The sequence below is a fragment of the Choloepus didactylus genome, chromosome X (genome assembly GCF_015220235.1).
Source record: "Choloepus didactylus isolate mChoDid1 chromosome X, mChoDid1.pri, whole genome shotgun sequence".
NCBI classification, from domain to species: domain Eukaryota; kingdom Metazoa; phylum Chordata; class Mammalia; order Pilosa; family Megalonychidae; genus Choloepus; species Choloepus didactylus.
In genome coordinates, this window is record NC_051334.1 from 158,318,207 (window position 1) to 158,328,598 (window position 10,392).

Consider the following 10,392-nt stretch of genomic DNA (forward strand, 5'->3'; position numbering starts at 1 on the left):
ATATCTAAGACCCCTTAGGCTTGCCATTTTTATAAATGTATTCAATTTTTAAGAAAATTTTAGTGCCCAGGTAGATTTGTTTCTTAGATTGGACAATTAACATACTTAACAGCTGCGAGGTGATGCAGCTGTTAGCACTGCTTCCTATTCAGACCTTCAGCCCACAGCAGAGGCCCCTCTATTCTGTTCTTGAGCCCCACCTGCCCCATCTATACAATGGAGCCTCAGTATGAGAAAGCCAGTCTGTACATCAGCAACTTGCCTCTTCCACCCTGTTCACTGTATCCTTGGGGGAGTTCCTTTGCCTCTAAGTACCTCCCCTCTGTCCTAGTCTAAACATCCCATATAAGACACACATGAGTAAAGGGGGAAATGACAGAATAATCAAAAATGTCAAATTGATGCTGGAATTTTCCAATATAGCAGTTTCTCAGTGTGTGTATGCTACCATCTTTGTGCTGCTTATAATTCAGGGAAGCTGCTACAAATGTGATACAGGACACGAGTGGGAATTGAAAGCCCACTGCAACCCACCTGTAAATTGATGCTGTTGACTGTTACCAGGCAGTGGGATACTCCCATGTCTTAGTTGTAGTGTTCCACCATTTCTATGGATGGCCCAAGACTTTCCTCTGCAGTAAGAACAATGCTATCGCCATTGTTTTAAAAAAGTGCTCCAGGAATACATTCTTCCCTGAGGAATTCCTCTTAACCTGAAGTCAAATCAAGGTTTTTATTTTATGGAACAAAATTTCTAACAAGTACTTAAAGCTGTAAAATCAAATTTCAATCATGTATTCTTTACCACACTCAAAGCTCTAGCAAAGTAGAATCAAAAGCAAGATTGGGGACATTAAGCAAGGACTAGGTACATTCTGCCATGAAACAGGCCTTATGTGGCCTGAGGCTCTTCAAATTATGATGAAGCTGCAAGTCACAGGACTGTAGAATTCAACATACATGAAATTGTCTCCCAACTAGTAGTCCAGTGGTTTCCATCCAACAGTTGGAAGATACATTTCAGTCTTACAGTCAAAGGCTAATGTCTACATTTCCTTTCAGAATGCATACAGACCAACACTGGACTCCACCCCAAGATATCCACGCCAGCTAGGTGACTAGGTCTAGCAAAGGAATTCCGGAGAAAGAACCACCTCAAAACCCAGATATGCCAAGTCCTATAAAGTTCCCTAGACACCCACTGCCACCACCAGACCCACAGTTATGTGGACTCTAGACCTCCCAAACAGACACACTAATCTCATTGCATAGGGGAGCAGCCCACCTGTGAACTAAAGTGTCAAGGACTCAAATCATAGCACCAATCAAAAACAGGGTAAGCCTAAGTCCTCTGCAAAATGCAGGTACAACATAAGATCATAAATCCTCGAAGGGAACCTGTGGCAGCTTTAGCCTAGAGAGGAAAAGGGGGTCATTCTTGGCATCCACTACTCACAGAGTGAAAACCACAACAATGTCTGAAACACATGCACAGATAACCTCAGGACAGGTTATACGAACTAGGAAGCAACTGAGCTGATACCTACAGGAGGCTTAATCACTCTCACTTTGCTTATCATTGTAGTTTGCCATCATCCATCGGGAAGGTCCTCCTTTCCTGCCTCCTGCCATGTTTATCTCCCTGTAGTTTCTCTTTCAGTGATAGTGAACAAGTACAATCCTTGGCAACACATATTCATAACCAAGTTAATGTATAGACAAAAGGGTGTGGACTCCAAAGTCCACAGAGGATAGAATATGAGAGGGAATTCACTCTTCCATTAAAAGATGATGCAACATGCCAGGAATTAGAAAAGGAAAAATGTAAACCAAATGATATATCTCTAATGTTTAACTAGACAAACACAATGATCCCTTTTCAAATGAATATTATCAACACCCTCTTTTGAATAGCCTTTTGGAAATTTGCTAATTTAGGACTACTTCTTGTCCCCTGCTGCATGCCACAAGGTCTTATCATCGCTATCTGAGGATCACAAGCCTCCTCCTCCCCTGCTTCCACAAGACAATTCTTGCAAAGGGGTTTTAGGTTATATTCATGTACCAAAGATGGCTTGCAATTTTGACATAAGGACTTAGGTATGGTGAGCCCCAGCCCCTGGATAATGATTATTTCTCTACTTCCTTATAAGAATGCACTTCTTATATATGGCAAAGACTTAATTAAAAATTCTGAATGTGTGTTCTTTTTTCCTGCAACTTAAAGAAAATGAAAAAAAGCTACATTTGATGCACACTGGAGTTTGGAACTGAGATTCATTGCTGCTGCAGGTGAATAGGAGCAGAATTTCTAAAGATGGAAACAAAGGGCCATTCCTAGTGGCAGCTTCTATGGGAACCAGGCTATCAAATCTAAAGAAAACAAGGTGAGAGGGAAAGCCAAGACAGGAGTCCAAGGGTGCCTGACAACACAGGCACGCATAGAGTAAGGGATGGTGCAGGCAGTGAGAAGGTAGGAATGGCCTGAAAGGCTTAATTACCTATACCAATGAATGCAGTACATTTTTAAATGATTTCTGCAGACCTGGGCAGGGAAGTTTTGAGATTTGGGGCTTTGGAGACCTTAACATTTATTTAGTGGGGTTAGGTAAAACAGATCTGCTATTAACAGTCATTTATTAATCTACTTCTGCCAGCCGAAAAAATAATTAGTAGCATGTTCCCACTTTCCTTAATTCTTGCTGTCCATTTTTTGTTGCAAATTTCTGAACCAAACAATTTTTGGGGAGTCATATTAAAGGGTTTAAAGTTTAGTTAATAAATATTTTGTTTGCCATTATCAGCATTATGCCATACATGATTAGGTATCAGGATTTCAGCCGACTGTAACTGTAAATTGAGTTTGTTTTTTTGGTGGTTGTTTTCACTTGAGGATGCTGTCTATTTTGAAAGGAGCAGAAGCAATTTACATGTCACCCGTTATGTGAAGTCATGCATAGAAACCTGAATAAACTGGAACTATATTCCTGGTTTATTCCAGGAATGTTGTAGGGCCCATATAGATTGCCACTGCCTCTTAATTGGCCGCCTGACCTAGATGGGGCAAAATGCACTGTGGGCTTAAGGGTACTGGCTCGAGAGCAGGCACTTCATCTCTAGATTAGCCTGATGGAAAAAACCTAAATGTTCTGCTACCTCTCTGGTTGGGAGGCAGGTTTCCATGACTTCCCCTCTGAATGGTACCTCTCCCAGCAGACAGGTCCTGGAGTTGATGGTGACATTGCCATATACTCAGCACCTCCTTAAGTCTGCCGTCTTGCCCCATATAATAACAGTGGTCCTTCATGTGGGGTGGATATGGAATCTCTCAGGTATGGGAATGAAGGGCAGGCTTGCCATGAAACAGGTATAGATGTGGGAAAGAAGGCCATGGGTATGCATGGGGGAAGCAGGTGGCAGCCACATAGGAAGATTCCTTTCCAAAGGCAAATTCGTTCAGCATAAGCCATTTAATCTAGGCACTGAGAGTAATTCTCACCTGTCTCCTTCACAGTGGCACTTGAGTATTCCCAGCAGCGAGAAGGGCAGAGAAAAAATTGCTGCCTAGTCCTTATTCTCACTCCCCTTCTTTAGAGACGACATTGTCTGAAGCTCCCTACCCATTTTGTTCACGGCCTGCAAATGATCTCAAGTTCCTGGGGGAAATGAAAATCAGGAAAAGTTAAGGAGTTCTGCACAGAGGCCAGGATATGGGGCATTAATCCTAGGTGGTTAAATGAACTGCTAAAACAAATCAGGCATGTGGGCTTTTTATTCGCTCAGCTCAAGACAGACTACTTGGGGACAGGAATTGTATGCTTATGCAACACAAAACAAAACAAGGCCATATGCTAGAGACTGTACGGCACATACTCTTAAAAATTTTCATATAATGTATGCAGTTCCCAACTGAATTAAAGAGGAGACAATTCTAGAGTGGGAAGGCAGGGGGATTTGAACCATTTTTGCAATGTTCTAAACTGGAGGGCGATTTTGCATTCTGAGGGACATTTGGAATGTCTGGAGACATTTTTCACTGTTAAACTGGTGTGGAAGGGGAAACCACTGACATTCGGTGGACAGAGGCCACGGATGCTGCCAACCATCCTAAAACGCACAGAAAAGCCCCCCACACACAAAAAATTATTCAGTCCAAAATGTCATTAATGCCAAGGATGAGAAAACATGCACTGGTTCAGAAGTTCTCAAATTTTAGCATGCATCAGAATCACCTGGAGAGCTTGTTAAACCACAGATTGCCACCCCCAGAACATCTGATTCAGCAGGTCAGGGATAGGGCCTGAGAATTTGCATTTCTAACAAGTTCCCAGGTGATGCTGATGCTGCTGATTTAGGGATCACCTTTTGAGATCCCCTGCCCTAGTTCTTCCCAATTCTAATTGTCTTTTAAAATATCCACCTGCTTGAAAATGTGTTTAGACCACCCTAGTCCAGGGTACATAAGTGATACTAGTGCTCACAAAGGGAGGAAGCAAGAGGCTCTGCTTTAAGCAAACAGACTTAATTAAAGTTTGGGAAAGTATCCTGGGAGGCAGAAGTGGGGATGGGTCAATAAAATTGATCCAAATAAATTCTTTGCACATACAAAATAAAACTCACATGCACAAAAAGAAATTTGATCAATAAATTAGTAAATTTAGAGTGAGGACAGAGTAATTAACAGGCCCATTTAGAGTGCAGAATACATTAAATACAGAATGAGTGACTCCACTGGGACCACTGAAGCAGGAAACACCAATGCATTTGAGAGGCCTGGAAGATTAGAAACTTATTTCAACAAGGAGAAAAGAGGCGAGAGAAGGGAGAGCCCAGAATGATGAAGAAGCCAAGGAGGGTTATGTATCAGGGCCCTGGTATCCTGAGATTTTGAAATCCTATGAAAAGTTCAACAAAACCATAGCTGTGCTCTTTGATATCTCCTAGGCACAGGAAATGCCATCTGTTACAAGAGCTAGCCAAGCCACACCTGGTCCTGAGCAGTTAATATGTCAAGTCTCTTTTCATGGGAGGAGGCAAAAGTTTAACCCCAAGTCAATTGGAGCAGAGGAAGGTATCATTGATGCAGAACAACTTCAGAATGATCTTGGGCATTCTGGCAGTATATAAGATACCTTACCAAGGAAACTGAGGCCAAAGCAAACTCCACTGCCTGTTCAAGCCAAAGCTGAGAACCATAAAGCACATGGTTCATGGAAGCAAAGCTCTGAGGCAGTTTACTAACAAGGACAAAGAAAAGGCAGTTCTACTTAATACACACACCCAAATGCTAACCATATTCTTCCTGTGCCAGTTTGAAACTGTTATGGACCCCAGAAGAGCCATGATCATTTAACCCGATCTTGTTGGGTGGAACATTTTGATTGAGTGTATCCATGGAGATGTGACACACCAAACTGTGGGTGAGAATTCTGATTGAATTATTTCCATGGAGGTGTGGATCCCACCCATTCAGGGTGGGTCTCGGCTGGTTCACTGGAGTACTTAAGATAGGTCAAGAGTCAATACAGATGCTGACGCTTGGAAATGCTTGGAGCTGTGGACAGAAGATGTTTGGAGATGCTAAGCTAAGAGATGAGGCCCAGAGTTTGCCCCGGAGAAGTTAAGAGAGGACTCCCAGATGCTCAGAGAGAAACACCCTTGGAGAAAGAAGCAAGGACACACAGGAGCTGAGAGACAGGAGCAAAGACAGATACCCAGAGACATTTTGGCGAAAGCCATTTTGAAACAACCCAAGGGCATAAGGACCAGCAGACACCAGCCATGTGCCTTCCCAGCTAACAGAGGTGTTCTGAACGCCATTGGCCTTCCTTCAGTGGAGCTATCCTCTTGTTGATGCCTTAGTTTGGACACTTTTATGGCCTTGGAACTGTAAATTTGTGACCTAATAAATCCCTTTTATAAAAGCCAATCCATTTCTGGTACTTTGCATTACAGCAGCTCTAGCAAACAGGAACACTCCCCAAGATATGGGGAAGGAAGGAAACCAACTGCATGCTAAAGGGGCAGGATAAACTAATGGAAGAGCCATAAATGCATAAATTACTACTAAGATGAGGCAGGATATGCCTAACCTTTAAGTTAGATATATGGTAGCCTCTTGATAAATGTCAAATCCTTTGCTTTAAAGTTCATTTTGGAGCCTGGTCCTCTACTTCACACCCAAGTGAGTCCTTTAGGGCATCTGTTGGCAACAGAAAGCTAGATTGATCAGTTGTGAATATGAATCATTGTGACAATTCCTTTATAGCTGGTGGAAAACCAGACCTGGGCCAAGAACTGTGTATCAACAGTAACCAGACATCTTTAGCCTCTCTGCCTCATTATCATACCCCCTGAGACCTCTATGGAATTTTAATAATAGCTTATCATCAAACGGAGCTCAGTCAACCTCCATGAATTTCACTCCAGATTAGTGAAGGGCTGGGAAGTGGGTTTTTCTTTCCATGGAGCCCTGGCTCCCTAAAAGCATTAAGAAGAACCTTTCAAAGACTGGAGGATTTAACACTGGTACCAGGGAAGGAGCCCAGTAGTCTGATTCCAAAGATCCTGGACAAGTGTCTCCGAGCCTCATTTTCTCACATCATTCTTGGGGCCCAGGCCTTAATGGAGTGGCTGGGAAGTAGCTATATGTAAAGCTGCTTCCTCTCTTTCTTAATTTGCCTCTGCTGTTTTCATCAGGCCTTCCTCAGCTGGACGGCAAGGTTCGCAGAGCCAACCCAGCAGCTGATTCCCTCAGGCAATGTTTTAGTTCTAGCGCCTCCTGAGGTTTTGGACATAAAAGTGCCTCCCAGAGTGAGGTGACTGCCACACATTTGGCTGACACCTGCCTGTGAAGAGAAACCACTTTCATAGTACAGCCCTGAAACAGTCAATTCAGTGATGCCTTTAGCAGTCTGTCTTCCCAGTCAGGCACAGATCCTGCTTCAGAGCCCGGGGATGAATTCTTAGTGAGCCCTTGCAACCTGCTGGTCAAGCCTTCATTATCATCACAGGTGGTTTATATGGTTCTCAAAATATAAGGTCAGTTAAAAGGCATGAAGCTGGAAAATCCCAGACTCCAAGAGGTGAAAGGAAGCTTACAGGTCATATAGTCAAAACTTTAGGCTGCAAGATCCCAGAGAGGCATCCTGCCTTTGAACACCACTACTGGAAGGAAGCTCAGTCCCCCATGAGTCAGCCTCTTATAACCAATGCCTCATCTGCTTCCCTATATTCCCTGTGAAGCTACATGGAATAGGTCTGCTCTCCCTGCCACCTTATGTTATTTCCATGTGTGCACTGTCTTTGCAGCTATACTGAATGGTCTGTGAGGACATGGACCATGTCTCCTGCTCCCCATAGTGCTGGTGGTCAGCTGTGCTGGTCCTGGCTATGCTCCAAGTCTCTTCACTGTAGTTACTGTCCCCTCCCAACCCCTACCCCAACCCTCATCAAGCTTCCACACCTGTTTAAACCATGGCTACTTTTGAGGGGTAAATGCTAGGTAAAATGCCTAGAATTTCGAAGAGTATTAGATTTTATTGTTTCTCTAATTATTAAATGTTTATGTCTTGTCTCCTCATGTAGATTACAGGCTCCACAAAGGCAGGGACTATGAAAGTGATACTTCTGAATTTATCATAAGGCCTAGGACAGAGATGGGCAAACAGTAAGAGCTTAATTAAATAAGTGTTTGATATAGAAAGATTTTGAGAGGAAGGCTTTCAGGGACTCAGGTAGACAATTTAACCTGAGATTCCTGCATTATTGAAACACTGTTTGAGCACCTACCATGTGAAAAGTACCAGTCCATCTTAGTGGATTGCAACCCCCTTGGCAAAAGAGGCTAAAATCCTCTCTTCTTGCAAACTCTGGACATACATTCTGTTCTTCACAATGCTGTTATTCACACACAGAATTCCACCTGGTCACATCCTGGTGGTGCCTTGTCAATGTGGGCCATAACAGGAGTGTCTCCAGCAATAGGAATGGGTTTACCTGAACCATCCACAATCTTGTACATGGGGCATTCAAAATCAACAGTCACTATTTGTGAAAATGACATGTGAGGTTAGAGGCACAGCTTGGGAAAAATCTCCACCTTCGACAGCAAACCTTGTGAAGTGCTCATGAAGAATTGGCCAGGTTCTTTAGGGCCTTCTTAAAGCAAGTAAGGAGATGAGCCAAGTTTGCAAAAGAGCTAGTGTATATGGTTGGCATGATGTGTAACAATCTTTGATGAGACTTCATCAAATGCTAAGAATATCTGTGTGTGCAGAACATGGCTCCAGAGAACACTGAATGGGTAGGGCAGGCACCATCTGTGTGCTATGAATATGCCTCAAGACCTTTTGAACATCCTCTGCCTTAACTGGTCTCCCAATTCCTGCAAACTCATTACTAGCTCCTTTTCAGTCTTCAGGCCTCAGCCTAAATGGTGCCTCTGCTTATATTCCTTCACCACCAATTTTCCTTACCTCAGCTTTCTTCATAGCACTTCTCATGATTTGTAATTTTTAAAATATAATTGTTCACTCATATTTTGTATTTATTTCCACACATAGAATATAAGCTCTAGTGAAAACAGGGACCTTGTCTGTTCCACTCACCACTGTCTTCCACAGGACCTAGCACAATAGGTACTCAAAAATCACTTTTGGGATAAATGATTATGAGACTGTGTGACAGTAGAAAATGCAGGGAATTTCAATTCAGGTGAGCTGGGATCAAGTTTCAGTTTAGTTATTTACTAGCTGCATGACATCGGATGAATTACATAACTTCTCTGAGCATTAGTTTCCTCATTTTTTATATGGAATAAATAATATCGCCTATCTCACATAGATAATAATGTATGATAAATTACTCATTAACTGTAGCGTCCTGTACAATATGAATTATTTATGTGAGTAGCACAAAACAGTAGCACTGCTTTCTCTTCGGAAGGGCCACCACAGGTACCCAAAAATTCCACCATTAGTCACAAACTTGGATTAACGCAGTTATGTAAGAGACATAATACACTGCAAACTATTGTGAACATGTAGCATGGCCATTTGACTTTTTCATTATCTGGCAGAGAGCAGAGTCCTAAGACCCTAAGAGGAAGGGCCCAGGATAGGCAGTTTCAAGAAGAGGGGTGATAGGAGAATTCTGAAATGCTTAGAAGACATCTTAACTGTGTAGGCCAGGGAAGGGAACAATTACAGCAGGGAACCTGGTGAAGCCAGGGCACTGAATTTCTAGGCAGAGGGAAGACACTGAAAGGGAGATGGAAATGCCAGCTACAAACATTCTCTCCTTGGCCTTTCTGTATCTCTGGGACACTTAACTCTACAGAAACCATGTGCATGCATTGGAAAGAGGGGAGGAAAGCCAAAGAGCAGGAAATGAACACAAAGAGAGCTGTACTTAATCATAATAACCATTAGTATTGACTTTGGTGTCATCTTAAAGGAGCTATTTGTTATAAGAACCAATAGTCAAAACCCCAAGCCAGTCAGGCTTTGTCTCATGAGCTCTAAAACTAATGGTATTTTGCTGTTCATCTGTTTTAATTTTCCAATTTCAAATGCAATTTGAAATCAATTCAAAAATTGATTTCTTTCTTCTAAACAAAGAGACTTAAAAGGAGACAGGAAGGAAGAAGGAAGGACAGGCAAATCAAGCTTTTCTGTGAGTCACATAATAATACCCCAAAAGCAGGAACCCAAGGCAGTAATTATTCCCCTAACTGAAAAGTGAAAGGAAAACGAGTGAGAATTATGACCAAATGAACAATGTATAAAGCCTCTTCAGAGCTGAGGCCAAAAAATCACTTACCTGCAGCTTCGACAACTATGTATAAAAGCTGGAAGAAATGTTAAGATCAATTGGCTCCTGGTTTTTAAATTACCACCACGTTCTAATCAGCAACCCATGACATGCTGCATTTCCAGCTGGCACACTGGCTAAGAGAGATTAGAGTTGTTTGCTCTCTTGTAGGCAGCTTCAAACAAACTGGAAACAGTTGAGTGACCTTGCAGTTAAGGCAGCCTGGAAAAGTTCAACAGATTATTTTCCCATCAGGCCTGGTGAGCATGTCTGCCCCTTGGTATTGTCACCACAATCCAAGGTCTTGCACTCTACCTTACAAGACTGGTTCTGACAATTTCTTCAGCTTCTGGGGACTGATTCACAATAGGCAAACTCACAATAAACAGGCTGATATCCTAGACTGCCAAGTCATTAATATATGATGGTGGGATGGACCTATCAAACAAACAGAAGACTTGGGCCCACTATCCAGGTCTCTTGGAAAGAAACTGAACTTATGAAACAACTCTAAAAAAGAGGAAATAAAGCTGAATTTGTAACCATATAAATCTAGGTTCAAGACCTCATATACCTCAA

At 42.5% G+C, this 10,392-nt stretch overlaps 1 long non-coding RNA gene across 1 annotated transcript in view; it reads right to left on the reverse strand.

The window, feature by feature from the left end:
- The window catches only part of LOC119522591, a 60,469-nt gene extending 50,627 nt beyond the window's left edge, over window positions 1-9,842 (reverse strand). The window contains exons 1-2 of the long non-coding RNA XR_005214480.1: window positions 9,823-9,842; window positions 3,500-3,656 (exon numbers count right to left, since the gene is read on the reverse strand). This is a non-coding gene — a long non-coding RNA (uncharacterized LOC119522591). The remainder of the gene's footprint in view (window positions 1-3,499; window positions 3,657-9,822) is intronic.
- Window positions 9,843-10,392: the final 550 nt, after the last annotated feature.